Genomic DNA, 12,133 nt, shown 5'->3' with positions numbered 1-12,133 from the left:
TTTAGGATACATCTGCAGTCTTTAAATTTGTCATACTTTAATTAGTATGCTTATTTTTTTCAGTTTAATTTTATTTTCAAGCTTGTTTGTAATTTTTTGCTGCTAAACTCATGCTTTATTTTGCTTTTCTGGACTATAAATAAGGTAGAGACAGCAAAGATGAGCTACCATGCTGGCCTGCTCTCCTTTTAACTGCTCCATCCATTTTCATGGTTGTGGTCAAAATATTTTCGGCATGCTGTGAGATTAGTCCTCAAAATCATCCCCCAAAATAGACTACTTCAAAAGAGATTTCACCCTCAGCTTCCAGCTGCATGGCATCTGCTGTAACTTACACCAACTCGACTTAAGAGTACTTTCATCACATTTTTTATAAAAGCGCTTCTACACAATATTACCCAGCCACAAATAAAGCAGCCAGGTGGCCGAACATTAAAGGGACTGTTCTATAAATGACAAGTTATGGGTTCAATCCTGAAGCAACCATATGTCCTGTAAATAGTGTCCTTGAATCAGACACTGACCTCCTACTGCTTACTCTCGCTAAACTGCTCTGGATGAAGCATCAGCTTAAATGCTTAAGATGTAAATAAAACAGGAGGAGACTGCTGGGAGCACAAGGGCCTGTTTCTAGCAGAGAGGGGGAGAGAGGAGTGAGGCGGCTCTGAGGGACAGAGCCTGCATGCTAACATAACACTGAATGCTGATCAGACTCTTAACGAAGAGACTGCTCATCGTTCTCTGGCGTGAAATAGGATTACCATATGTTGGTTAAAGTCCTGCTAAATGTAAGCCAGCAGTAAATGCTAACAAGGACAAACTGATCAAATAAACTCACTGCGTTACTTAGATAAGGTTGTATTTATGGGGATGGAAATTTGTATAATTTGTAGATTTTAGCATGTAAAAAAATGGAGCTATTTTTAAAGGATGACAAAAAATCTAGAAAATGAATGTAATTCATTGACATTATTGTATCATAGTTTGCATTGTTCTGACCAGCAGTGTCCTGCAGCTCCCTGTGAGCACTTAATGAAAGAGGTTATGGTTTAATGTCAGAGCAGAGAACTCACAGTTGTCAAATATGATTTTGCTCTAATATGCACCATGTGGCGCTGTATGTTTTCTGTGATTGGAGGGTAGTGTCACTGCAGCTGTCACCCCAGCCTGCTCTCTGCTCTGCCTCGGGAAAAAAGCAGCAGAGATACAGATGTAATTACTTGACAGAACAGCAACACTGTATGAAAATGTGACAATTTCATAAAACCCACTGCAGCAAGGGTAACAGATGATACAACACACAATACTGTGCACAACTCTTTAGGCACAGATGTTGGCAGCGAAGCATGGTGAAGCATCCCGCTGTTTTAGTTTTTGTTGTTTTGGGGGTTTTTTTGCAGAGAGCATGTCAAAACTAGAGACTAGAACTACAATTAGATCTTTTATCATGCAAAATAATCAGATCGCTTAAGTTCATTCTGTAGCGTGACAATGACCCCAAACAGAGCCAGAGTAATAGCTTCAGAACATGTACTGAATGTGCTTTATTAAAGGGTTTTTATCAGACTGTGATTTACGTTTACTTCACCTTATGTGTTCATTGTTGAGTAAAAGCTATTGATACCAATTATTTTTATACTATATCCTCACTTCACAGTGAGAATCAAAATCTGTTTCTTCTTTCTTTTGTACTAAACATGTTCTCACACTCTGGAGCCATTTTGGTAACATCTCCAGGCACTTATTTGTCCAATTATTTTTAAGCTATATCTATATTAACTTTAATTTCAGTGATCATAAAAGTTATATACTAGAATAAAAACAGTTTTAAAGTTTTAGAATAGAATAGGATAAACCTTTAATACTGCACAGATGAGAAATTTGGGTGTTACCCAGCTCTTATGGCAAGGGGAATATAAAATATAAAATTGAAAAATTTATAAATTATAAAATTTGCTGACTTTGCACCAAAATGGCTCCAGAGTGTGAGAACATGTTTAGTACAAAAGAAAGAAGAAACAGATTTTGGTTCTCACTGTGAAGTGAGGATATAGTATAAAAATAATTGGTATCAATAGCTTTTACTTTTACTTTTACTGTTAGCGCCGGTGTCCTTCTATTATAGTGATACTAAACAAGGCAGGAAATTATATTTTTATTCTACAAAATGAAATGAATGTATCTACTCTGCAGAAGTGTTTGTGAATTTCAACAGATCGATTAGCTTGCTGCATTATATGTATGAACTGCATTTTTATCAGTTGCAGTTTCACCATCTCAGTGCCTAATGCTTCCCTCTTGTGGTGTCATGGTGGTTAGAAATAAATATGATATGTTATATGAAGTATATAATAAAAGCAAAGGCTTCACGTAAAGAGGGATTGGGACAGCTTTTAAGCAGGGTGACCTGCAGTATCCCACTGATTAACAGCCTCAACTGACACGTTCATGATGACTTTTGCTTTGTTCCCATTCCTCAGATCGATTTTCCCTTTATAAGGTTTGCTAAACCAGATGCTATATTTATGCTAAAAGTGGCCATAAAGAGTAAGGTCAGAAGGAGGAAAGGTAATACAGCAATGAAGAATAAAGGCAAAGTCAAAGACCGATTCCAGCTTTAAAAGCTATCTATGTATTTTTTTGTACATAGATTTATATGAAAAAGATGATCTGATTTCTAGCAGCAAAGGGCACATGCAAAAAAGCATTGGCAGGATAAATTCAGTTAAAGGGGAAAATCAGTGCAAAGGTACAGAAAAATACTTATATTAGTTTGGAAATCAACAAGCAAAGAAATCCAGATAGATGTGATTTTTCCCATTCAATAGTACTTTTAATGTTCATAATTAAAAATGCTTTTGATTAATTTTGTCAGTAGGAGTAAAAGTTTGATGATTTTTTTCTCAGTGTTACTGCTCCATTAATAATAAGTGTTTAATAATTAATAATAAGTGAATCCAAGTTTTACCCCAATGTTTCCACCATTCCTCTCACCTAACCCTCATTTCCTCTTCAGGCCTTGCCTTTCAACCACACACACCCTCTACAGCAAATTAACAATATCTGAAAGTCATGTCCTTAAGAAATAAGAGGGGAAAATCGAGTTAAGACCCAACACAGGACCTGAAAGGTGCATCTAGCCCTTCAGCTGATTCATCTACCGTTTGCTGAACCCTTGTCAGAAATTGTTAGAAGAAGAAGAAGCTATTCTTAAGGATGGGAAACTCTTGATTGATGGAATCTTGAATATAGAAAAGTAACAATGGATTTTAATCCACAATGTAATGCCATTGGGAAAGCATGTGATTGGCAAATGCATCATTTTTCAGGATAGCAATGATCCCCAAAATACTGTCAGTACAGTAAAAGCATACCTGGATAGAAAAACATACAATAGAACAGCATCAGTCATGGCTTGGCCTCCCCAGAGCCCAGACCTCAATATTACTGAAGCAGTGTGGGATCATTGTGACACGAGAACGGAACAAAAGGCGGACAACACCCAAAGACGTGCTCTGAATATCCTTCAAGAAGCCTGGAAAACTGTTCCTGTGGAAATGACAAGAAAACTAGAACTGAAGAATAACAGTTACAATGCCAAATATTGACTTTCAAGCTTGTTATATTGTTATAAACTCTATTTTACGTATATTTCCATTTATGTTTGCACATGTTCAATAAAATCATTGCTCCTGAGGCAACGAGGAATGGCTAAAGATTTCTGCCACTACTCCATAACAAACATCAACTAAAAGTGTTTGATAAATGCATTCTATTTGCTTTTTTAAAAATCACAAAGTGAGAGATTTTTTTTCAATTTAAGTGAGCATTATGTTAATGTTTTAAATGTCATGGCATAGGATCAGATCGCTTCAAAGTAAATTATATTTTGAAATGTACAATCCCTTAAACACTGTGTCCTGATCTTGAACTAATAACTACTGAGATCTCAAGTCTACTGCATAATAAGACAAACAGCACCATTTAGAAAATTTCTTTTTATTGCAAGTATTCTTAATGCTTTGATGTTTTGTACAGATTTTCATATTTACAGTGATAATTAGTATTCGTCTAATAAATAATACAACTGAAAGTCATTCTCTAGCCTACATGTTTAAATATTGCACGTGCAAAGTATGTATAATATGTGCTTGTCCAATAGATATGCTGTCTTAGCAGCTATTTACAATGTTACATAAGAAACAAATGTGGGATCCAACCACCATGCTACTAAAGAGACACTGTGCGTTTCCCCTCCAAAGCAAACCCTCCACTTCAGTGATGGAGTCATGCAATTATTCTACTGGGGTGAAGACAGTTTAATTACAGCATCACTGCAATAACAGTATCCATCCAAAAAAAAAAAAACATCAAATAAAATTTTAATTATTTCTAAATAAGAAATTCGTGATAAAACAGTTTTCCAATTAACCACTACATAACAGTAGTGTCTAGTTCTTATTTGGTAGGAAATGTCCACCAGTGCTGTAACGTTTTCAAAAATAATAGTAAAAGAAAAAAAGCATTTTGATGAAAAACTAAACCAGCGTGACCTACTGTACAAGTTTGTTTAGGCTGCTTTTGCAGCAGTGCTCTTTATAAAGTCTCCAGGGTGTGATAGTAATAAATCATCTGTGAATGAAACCTTTTACACGTTTAAAATCACTTTGTCTGCCATAGGCAAGAAATCTGTTCCTATAAATACACCGTTTAATTATGTGTTCGCATTGCAACTGCTGCTCTGCCAGAAGTGTAGGTAGAGCAAAGTCAACCTATACATTATACATATCCTCATATTTGAACATTCAATATCAATATATTTTCCACATATTGTGAATATAACGCTGAGTGTGCAGAGAGGGAGAAACACGCAAACACCGTGACGAGACAAGAGCACGGGCAGTGTGATGTTACTTCACCTCTAGATGGCACTATTGCACAACCTACAACCTTCTGCATCGTTTCACTGGAATGGATGACAAGTACAGTGCAAAAACAATAACAGGAACAAACTGAGTCCGATATGATATACATATTTATGCCAAAAAAAAATGCCCGTTTGATCTTGTGTTTCCATGTAGGAACAGGGAAAAATGTCTATATTGTGTTGTCTGGTTCACCTCGGCAGAGTTCTATGGCTTTGGCAGGAGGGTTGAGAGGAAACAGAAAGGGCCTTTACCGCCTGCACCTGGCATGTTTGTGATGAAGCAGCTGCCTCTACTCCTGCTGAGCCTCCTCCCTGTACCTCTGAACCCGAGTGAGCAGAGAGCACCGACGGTCATGCACACACACAGATACTGTACACTTCAACAGACACTGGAGATACAAATGATGGGCCATTTGCTAAACCTGCAGCACACACTGCTTTCTATGTGAAAGAACCATTCTGTGAGAAAAACTCTACTGCTCATTTGATCTATGACCTCTGAAAAACAGTTCATGATTTCCATTACTATTCAATTATAAAAAAAAAAAAAGTACATTCCCTGGGTTATACAGCACTGATATGCAAAGCTTAATTGTATATCTGTAACTCTAGAACTGCAGTATTTATAGTTTTCTTAGTTTAATATTTCAATTTCATATTCTTCTTCTAAGTATAAAATCCCTTTTGTTATATTTGTCTCATTAATTTAACTGAAATACACTGAAAATTGCTCACAAATTAAGGTTTATGTGTCAATACAAATGCAGGTTTTATTGCTGGGAGCTTCCCGTGATGCACTGACTATTTCTTCTTCCATGACACTAATGTTTTGTCTTTGCTTCATCATTTATGTACTGTACTGTATCCCCAGTTTTCCAGCGAGGGCTGCGTACATTTTGATTGCATTAACGTTTTTATCCAGCCTTTATGTGCAAGCTTGAGCTGCAAAATTCAAATGTAGTTACTGACAGGCCAAAGTGCAACAGGGAAGAGATTAAATGGGATCAAAGGGAGTGGCATTATAAATTCCTTCCTTCCTGAGATTCAAATCCTCCAATCAAAACGGTGCCAGCAATGCAAAGACAGATTTCTTTAAAAGATTGGACACAATAACAAAGTCAGTCGTTTATTTATTAAAGCACTGTTAATAATTTTAGTTGCTGCTATTTCAAATAAATGTTTGGTACAACAAATTTCTCCGTGTTCTGTCTCAGGCTTTATTCGGGCCCTGGTACTAGAGCTATGGTCTGTTCTTGAGTGCAGCAGTGACGACATCAGAGTGGTCCGTCCCAAACCAACTCCCATTGACCCCACAGATAGGAGTTGCATTAAGGTATTGTATGTATGTGCGTGCGTGTGTGTGTGAGAGAGAGAGGGAGAAGGAGAAACTTCCTGGAGCCCACAATGCCCCAATTTTTAGATATCTACATAATAGTACAGACACAGATCTCTTAGAAGTTTTGCTTTTCCATCATGTTTTTAGCTCACTGGTTACAAAGGTGTTTAAATTGATTAAAATTAAATTGATTCCAATTATTATTAACCCAGGACTCAGAATAGTGGTCCATGTGTTGCTGTGATACCAGCAGCCATGTAGAAAATTCACTTGTGAATATTCATATTTAAGAAACTGGCAATAGTGATTTTGTTAACAAGAAAGGCTTTTTGCTGATTGGTTTATGGGTGTCTGGGCAAATAAGCCTTACTTTCATAAGACTGCATTTTTAGTTATGTTTTTGGCAGAATTTCTCTCAGGAAAGCTTCAACAAGCTCCAGCGTGAGCCTGTCTGTGTGTGTCTGATGCTTGGCCTCTGACAGCAGCCAAGTCATCTCTCTCAGAGAGACTAGCCAAGTGAATACGGACAGCCAGTGATGTGTAAACTGTGTCCTGCCACAGGCGACTTTAAAGTCTGCCTTATCAGTGGGTTATACATATATGCTGAGGTCAAAGGAAAACTAAATATACACACACCAGCACTTTGGTGAATTAACTCGAGTCTTTGCTTTAATCTGTGCTAAGTACAGTAGGAGGTTTGGTAGTACATATGAAGATAAGTTCACACATGCACAGAAACATCAGAAGACACATGAAAGTATAGATATTTCTATTTTAGAAAAAAAAATCCATCGTATCTTGTTTTTTTCTTTACGTTTCTTTGAAGCTGTTTAATATAATCTAAGTTGTAGCTCGTTTGTGCAAGTGTCTCTCTTTTTTTCCTTTGATGCTTTTGATGATATGTTTTCCCTGTTCTACCAGACCCAGTGAAAAATGCAGGGAGCTTTCCTGTAGTTTAATATTCTTCAGGCTGCAATAGGTTTCTGCTCAACCACTCTGCTCAGAATATATGTCTTATTCAGTTTTGAGAGTGTGGTAAACCATGTTTTATCTTTGCAATCATAAATTCTTTTTACATTTTGTTTTGCTTTGAATACTACAGATATTATTTGTCATATTATCGGTAGTGTTTGTAGTTGAATAGTGTTATATTATTATTATGTGTTAGGATTTGATCAATCCATGACGTGCACAAATGCATTCACAATGGTCTTTAAAAGCAAATACATTTTTTCTCTCTAACAGCTGCTGTATTTACTTTCCTCTTCAGTCCTTCCTGTACTTGGTCAACCTCCTCTCCTCTTCCCAGTCGGTGTGGCAACTGCTGGGCCGACAGTCTTTGGCCAACAAAAGCGAATACACCCTGAGGGAGATGCCAACCTCCATACCTGTAAGTGTTTTTCTTCTTCTTCTTTTCCACACACTGCAGTTTTTTTTTGTCATCCATCTGAGGGCATGTTTGCACTTTTTATTTGGCCTCCAAACACCACCCACCCATTTGTTTTACTTCAAACGCATTCAAATAAACCCTCTCACACTGAGACTGATATACGTTCTCCACCTTACCCATTGTAAATTTCCACACAGTTTTCGTTTTGCACCCTATCCGGTGCATTCTTGTTCAAAGCCTCTCATTTTACTCCACAGGATTTGATTGACAGACTGATTGCCGTGAATTCGGATGGGAAGATTCATTCTCTCTTCCACTACGAAGAGAGTCACACATTCGGCCTAAGGTGGGATTCATTATTTTTTTCATATTACTTAACATCAGTGGGGAAGTAGACGATATCAGATTATCACCTGGTGACTGCACACACACTTCAGCCTCTGGCAATAGGAGACTGGCATGGTGACGTAATCGGCCTTAAAATGCGGCCTTTAAGGCTGCAGACCCTGAATTGGGATACAGCCTCTGAATCGCTGCATCTTGTAGCTGTGTCGTCTTAAATTGGTCATGTGATTTTGACGCGCCGGCGCGTCCGGCAACCCCAGAGGTTTAACTTAATATTTAAGTGTCTCTTGGTTTTAGACTAGTTGTTTAGTCTAATTTGATGTTTTAAACCAGAAAAGGAAGAAGAGGGCTTAGAATTACAGGTAAGAACTGCTCAGTGGTATGTGATAAACTGTAAATGTAAAGCTTACAGGTCAGTCCTCATGTTTTTAAATCAGATTTTGAGTCTATACATGGCACATTATGCTTTTGCATGTTGTGAAATGTGCTGCAAAACAAACTGAGGTAAACTAACTGGTTTACTGTGATGGATTTAAAGTGCGTGTGACTGGTGCGCAGTGGCTGTGGTGCTCACGGTCAGAGTTCAGTCACAAAGAGGGTAACAGAGATGAATTTAAAGTTAAGGTGATGGTGCTTAGATTCATTCACAGACTGAAACCTTCACACCAACTTTATCCTGTGTCTCTTAGTTTTAGACTAGTTGTTTAGTCTATTTTGATGTTTTAAACCATATCACAGGGTTTTTACTTCACCATTTACGGGGTTTTAACAAGCAAACAAAAGACAGATCGTGATGTTTGAAAATGTTTTGGAAATATTCTTTAAAGATTAGATGTAAAATACGCAGAGGACAAATTCAATTGGTTTATTAGTTTATTACATAAGTTGAAAAAAAGTTAAACAAGTAAATAAAGAAACAACGTAAAAGAAAAGTAAACAAAACAAATCGGTAAATAAAGGAAAATGGTAATAAGAAGGGGAAAAAAAAGAAAAGAGAAAACCCCAACAATCCCCTCTGAGCAAGCACTAGGCGACAGTGGGGAAGAAAAACTGCCTTTAAACGGGCAGAAACTTCCGGCAGAACCAGGCTCACGAGGGGCAGTCAACTGCCGGGACTGGTTGGGGTGAAAAAAGATGAAGGAGAGAGGGAAGAAGTGTTAGGAGAGAAGGGGAGAGGAGAGGTGAAAATTAAGATGGAACAGAGGTGGAGGGAGACGAGGTGACGTCAGCAGTAGAAAAAATAGAAAGAGTAGAAAAAGCAGGAGTGTCCCTCCTCCAGAAGAAGCGGAAACGTTTTTTCTTCTTTTCCATGAGCTTTTCCACGACCACTTTTTTCTCTAGGATGAGGGTTCTCAACTGATCGGTTGTTTCTTCAACTTCCTTCTCAAGTTTCTGGCATCTTTGCTCCATTTCTTTTAATAGATTGCACTTGTCTGTATTTTGCTGTTGTTTTTCCTTGTGCATCTTTTCTAACTGCTCATTTCTTCTTGTGATTTCTTGAAGCTTACGCTGCAGGTCTTCATTTATTTTCTCTTGTTGCTGCTTTTGTGCAAGCATTTCAGCGTTTTCACACTTCAAGTTGTCTGAGTTCAACAACATCTCATTAATGACCTCTGAGTGTTTTTTCGCCATTTCATTGATCCTACGCTGCATCTTTGAACATCGTTTTTCCAATACTTCTCCTTCCAGTTCAGGTGTTCTGTCCTTCATTGTATTAATTTGTTCAGTTGTAGATTTCTTCTCTCCAAGTCCTGGAGAATACGTTTTTTTTCTTTTTCCTGTTGCTCTTTCTCTTGAAGAAGCTCTTTATTTTTGCACTCTGTTTCATCCAGCCTGACTGGATTTGGATTTATTGAAGAAGGACCACCAAAATCTTTGTTCTATTTGGTGTACATGTTAAGAGTTGCTGGACTAACAGTTGGTTTGATTTGCTTCAGAGAATCCTCAAAGTCTTTTATCTTAATGTTGCGCACCTCAGCAGCAGCTATAACACGGACTTGTTCTGGTGCCAACTCTCTTATTGGGCCAAGTGCAGCATCTTTGGCTAATGCTGTCAAATCGCTCCCTGAATATCCTTCAGTCACTTTTGCAAGACAGGACAGTTCGTCTTGGCTCAGTGGACTCCCGTGCGTTCCCAAAAGATTTTTCAGCAGCGTAAATCTTGTCTTCTCATCGGGTAAGGTCACATATACTCTTTTTGCAAAGCGCCTTAATATTGCTTCATCGAGCTCCTGGGGCCTGTTCGTTGCTCCCATTACAAGTACTCTGTCATCCTTTCCTGACTGCAACCCGTCAAACTCAATGAGGAACTCAGTTTTTAAACGGCGAGAGGCGTCGTGCTCCCCCTCCCTCCTTTGACAGAGCAAGCCGTCCACTTCATCGATGAAGATTACTGAGGGCTGTCTCTCTCTTGCAACTGCAAAGAGTGCTCGTACGAGCTTCTCGCCTTCTCCCACATATTTGGAGGTCAAACTAGCAGCACTGATGTTGAAGAATGTTGCATTAGACTCTGCAGCAACTGCTTTGGCGAGCATGGTCTTCCCATTTCCTGGTGGGCCAAATAAAAGCAAGCCACGTGCAGGAGCTCTCAGACCAGTAAAGAGATCAGGTCTTAAGGCAGGAAGGATGACAATTTCTTGAAGTGCTTGCTTTGCCAGATCCTGCCCTGCGATGTCATCAAATGACACAGTCGCTCCACTGTATACAATTTCATTTGTAATTAAGCTGACCAGTTTACTGTCCACATTCTTTTTCATATCCCTCTTCGGGGGCTGTTTCACAGCTGCCGGTCTTCCATTCTGAGTTTTTCCCACCCGAGCGGTTTTCTTTGCATCAGTTATTCTTAATGGAGGTCTTACAGAAGTGGAGGGTCTGATGGTGGTGGAAACACCTGCGGGTTGACTTTTAGGAACTGACTTTGGCTTACTTGCAATTGTTTTGGTCGACATTTCTCTTGCGCGACTTCCCCCCTGTTCACAGTCATAACACGGTAAACTAGTCATAAACGAAAACGTTTAGGCTATTTATCGCATTTAAAGGTCTTTCTTTGGGACAACGTCACAGAACACAGAAACGTCACAGGGCTTTGGAGCGTGATGTTACAGAGGTTTACAAATACTTTCAAATATAGCTCTGGTCGAACGTTTGAAGGCTGCGAACAAACTGACTAAAACTTGCTGCTCCTGACCCCTATTTATAGAAAAACTTCAAAGGCTCAAAGGCATGTGCTTGTGACATCATCACATGTCCTTGTGACATCATCACATGTCCTTGTGACATCATCACTCTTCATGAATCAGATTGTCACATGACATTTTAGAATGGGGATGTTTTTTTTTAAACCGTTTTCTAATTTAACCCTCTGTGGTCCAGGGTATAATTGGCCGTTCTTGACTATTTTTGATTTTACCTCTATATTTCACCTTTAAAATATGTTTTTCTTGCCTTATTTGGCACCATTATTTTCAGCACAACCTCAAATATCTGAAATTTGAGTTATTGTTTTCATTTTGGTATACTATATTAGCACAGTTGATCTAAATTAATAACACAATAAATTGTGTGTGCATCTCCTGTTTTGTCATGGTTGTATGTCCCGGTTCGTGACAGGCTGCATGAGCTCATCTGGTGGGAGTGTAGTACTGTAGTATTTCAGGCATAAAAACGTGGTTTTCACAGACCTTGTCACAGGGTCTGAGTCTAAGATTTTTTTTTCACATTCTGTCTCTCACAGTTGAAGTGTACCTCTGGTGCAAATTACTGACCTCTGTCATCATTTTAGGTGGGGGAACTTGCACAATCGGTGGTTGACTAAATACTTTTTTGCCCCACTGTACCTATGAAAATATACTCACTGTATATATATATAATCAAAGCATTTCTTTAGCAAAGTGCACATACTAGCCCTTTTTAAGTTCATTGACATATGTGCACTCAAACAGGCCCAATGAGATTGAGGGTTATACCCCAATTATTTGTGTTAGGTTTGTAAGCTTTTCCAAATGAATACAGAAAATCAGCAAAACCACCATAAAGAAAGCTTATTTAAATAAAGCTGATATTGGGAGAACAAAGCCCAAGGGGTGGAAAATGAGTAAAAAACCTGTGAAGCAGAGAATAACATGAGGGACTGTTG

At 38.4% G+C, this 12,133-nt stretch overlaps 1 pseudogene; it reads right to left on the bottom strand.

Moving 5' to 3' along the window:
- Positions 1-8,911: 8,911 nt before the first annotated feature.
- LOC146693615 (spastin pseudogene) lies at positions 8,912-11,208 on the bottom strand (annotated as a pseudogene).
- Between the last annotated feature and the right edge of the window lie 925 nt (positions 11,209-12,133).

The sequence above is a fragment of the Copadichromis virginalis genome, linkage group LG14 (genome assembly GCF_057382275.1).
Source record: "Copadichromis virginalis isolate Kocher_CV1m ecotype Utaka linkage group LG14, C_Virginalis_male_GT1.1, whole genome shotgun sequence".
In the NCBI taxonomy this organism is placed as follows: domain Eukaryota; kingdom Metazoa; phylum Chordata; class Actinopteri; order Cichliformes; family Cichlidae; genus Copadichromis; species Copadichromis virginalis.
The sequence above is the reverse complement of the archived record's forward strand: the minus strand, read 5'-3'. Positions and strand labels throughout refer to the sequence as shown.